The sequence below is a fragment of the Styela clava genome, chromosome 5 (assembly GCF_964204865.1).
Source record: "Styela clava chromosome 5, kaStyClav1.hap1.2, whole genome shotgun sequence".
Classification (NCBI taxonomy): domain Eukaryota; kingdom Metazoa; phylum Chordata; class Ascidiacea; order Stolidobranchia; family Styelidae; genus Styela; species Styela clava.
The window spans coordinates 22,494,613-22,497,112 of NC_135254.1; the positions used below are offsets into that span (position 1 = coordinate 22,494,613).

The 2,500-nt window shown below is 55.2% G+C and overlaps 1 non-coding gene across 1 annotated transcript in view; it reads left to right on the plus strand.

The window, feature by feature from the left end:
• Positions 1 to 1,881: 1,881 nt before the first annotated feature.
• Positions 1,882 to 2,500, plus strand: part of LOC144423613 (small subunit ribosomal RNA) — a 1,810-nt gene continuing 1,191 nt past the window's right edge. Inside the window, exon 1 of the ribosomal RNA XR_013476079.1 lies at positions 1,882 to 2,500. This exon is cut by the window's right edge and continues 1,191 nt beyond it. This is a non-coding gene — a ribosomal RNA (small subunit ribosomal RNA).

The following is a 2,500-nucleotide window of genomic DNA, read 5'->3' on the forward strand; positions in this document are numbered from 1 at the left end:
ACCTAACCCTAGGTAAGGCATGTCAGAGCGAAAGACAGTAATTTCGAATGAGCCAAGAAAGAGCAGTGCGGGGCCGGTCGGAGCGCACCCTTTTCTCGGTGGCTGGCGGGCGAGAGAGTGCTGCGTCGCCGGCATCGGCGTCGAAAGAAGCCGAGCCGAAAAAAGTTAAAGTACAAACGTGCAAGCATACTAACCTAACCCTAGGTAAGGCATGTCAGAGCGAAAGACAGTAATTTCGAATGAGCCAAGAAAGAGCGGTGCGGGGCCGGTCGGAGCGCACCCTTTTCTCGGTGGCTGGCGGGCGAGAGAGTGCTGCGTCGCCGGCATCGGCGTCGAAAGAAGCCGAGCCGAAAAAAGTTAAAGTACAAACGTGCAAGCATACTAACCTAACCCTAGGTAAGGCATGTCAGAGCGAAAGACAGTAAACTCGAATGAGCCAAGAAAGAGCGGTGCGGGGCCGGTCGGAGCGCACCCTTTTCTCGGTGGCTGGCGGGCGAGAGAGTGCTGCGTCGCCGGCATCGGCGTCGAAAGAAGCCGAGCCAAAAAAAGTTAAAGTACAAACGTGCAAGCATACTAACCTAACCCTAGGTAAGGCATGTCAGAGCGAAAGACAGTAAACTCGAATGAGCCAAGAAAGAGCGGTGCGGGGCCGGTCGGAGCGCACCCTTTTCTCGGTGGCTGGCGGGCGAGAGAGTGCTGCGTCGCCGGCATCGGCGTCGAAAGAAGCCGAGCCGAAAAAAGTTAAAGTACAAACGTGCAAGCATACTAACCTAGCCCTAGGTAAGGCATGTCAGAGCGAAAGACAGTAATTTCGAATGAGCCAAGAAAGAGCGGTGCGGGGCCGGTCGGAGCGCACCCTTTTCTCGGTGGCTGGCGGGCGAGAGAGTGCTGCGTCGCCGGCATCGGCGTCGAAAGAAGCCGAGCCGAAAAAAGTTAAAGTACAAACGTGCAAGCATACTAACCTAACCCTAGGTAAGGCATGTCAGAGCGAAAGACAGTAAACTCGAATGAGCCAAGAAAGAGCGGTGCGGGGCCGGTCGGAGCGCACCCTTTTCTCGGTGGCTGGCGGGCGAGAGAGTGCTGCGTCGCCGGCATCGGCGTCGAAAGAAGCCGAGCCAAAAAAAGTTAAAGTACAAACGTGCAAGCATACTAACCTAACCCTAGGTAAGGCATGTCAGAGCGAAAGACAGTAAACTCGAATGAGCCATGAAAGAGCGGTGCGGGGCCGGTCGGAGCGCAACCTTTTCTCGGTGGCTGGCGGGCGAGAGAGTGCTGCGTCGCCGGCATCGGCGTCGAAAGAAGCCGAGCCGAAAAAAGTTAAAGTACAAACGTGCAAGCATACTAACCTAACCCTAGGTAAGGCATGTCAGAGCGAAAGACAGTAATTTCGAATGAGCCAAGAAAGAGCGGTGCGGGGCCGGTCGGAGCGCACCCTTTTCTCGGTGGCTGGCGGGCGAGAGAGTGCTGCGTCGCCGGCATCGGCGTCGAAAGAAGCCGAGCCGAAAAAAGTTAAAGTACAAACGCGATGCTAATGAGCGAGCCGTTGTCTCGACTAATATGTAGGGGGCGTTCGATCGAGCGTCTGGCTTGAGCGCTTGTCGGCCTAGCAGAACGGTCGCATTGTTATGCCCGGGTTTTAGGCACCGCTGCAGGCGGCCGGCAGAGCTCTTGTTTGTGCGAAACTGAATGGATCGAGCCCGAGAGAGGGCGAGCAAAGAAAAAACGCAAATCGCTCCGCCTGGCACTGCCGGCGAGAGCGTGGACGTCGCGGCCAGCGACTGTCGAAGCTGAGTACGGCCGCAGGCGATCGCCTCGGTCTTAAACGAATGCGACGAGCACGCGCCGGGCGGCCCAGCAAGGGCCGAGCGGAGCTGTCGCAGCTATCTGGTTGATCCTGCCAGTAGTGATATGCTTGTCTCAAAGATTAAGCCATGCAGGTGCAAGTACGAGTTCTCGTAAAGCGAAACTGCGAATGGCTCATTAAATCAGTCTTGGTTTATTTGGTCTCGTAAGCGAAGTGGATAACTGTGGTAATTCTAGAGCTAATACATGCATTAAGCGCCGACTTCGGGAGGCGCGCTTTTATCAGATCAAAACCGACCGGGTTCGTCCTGTGACGTTTGATGACTCTGGATAACCACGCGGATCGTACGGTCTCTGCACCGACGACGTATCATTCAAGTGTCTGCCCTATCAACTGTCGAAGGTACGCTACGTGCCTACCTTTGTGATAACGGGTAACGGGGAATCAGGGTTCGATTCCGGAGAGGGAGCCTGAGAAACGGCTACCACATCCAAGGAAGGCAGCAGGCGCGCAAATTACCCATTCCCGACACGGGGAGGTAGTGACGAAAAATAACAATACAGGACTCTAACGAGGCCCTGTAATTGGAATGAGTACATCCTAAAACTCTTAACGAGTATCCATTGGAGGGCAAGTCTGGTGCCAGCAGCCGCGGTAATTCCAGCTCCAACAGTGTATGCTAAAGTTGTTGCGGTT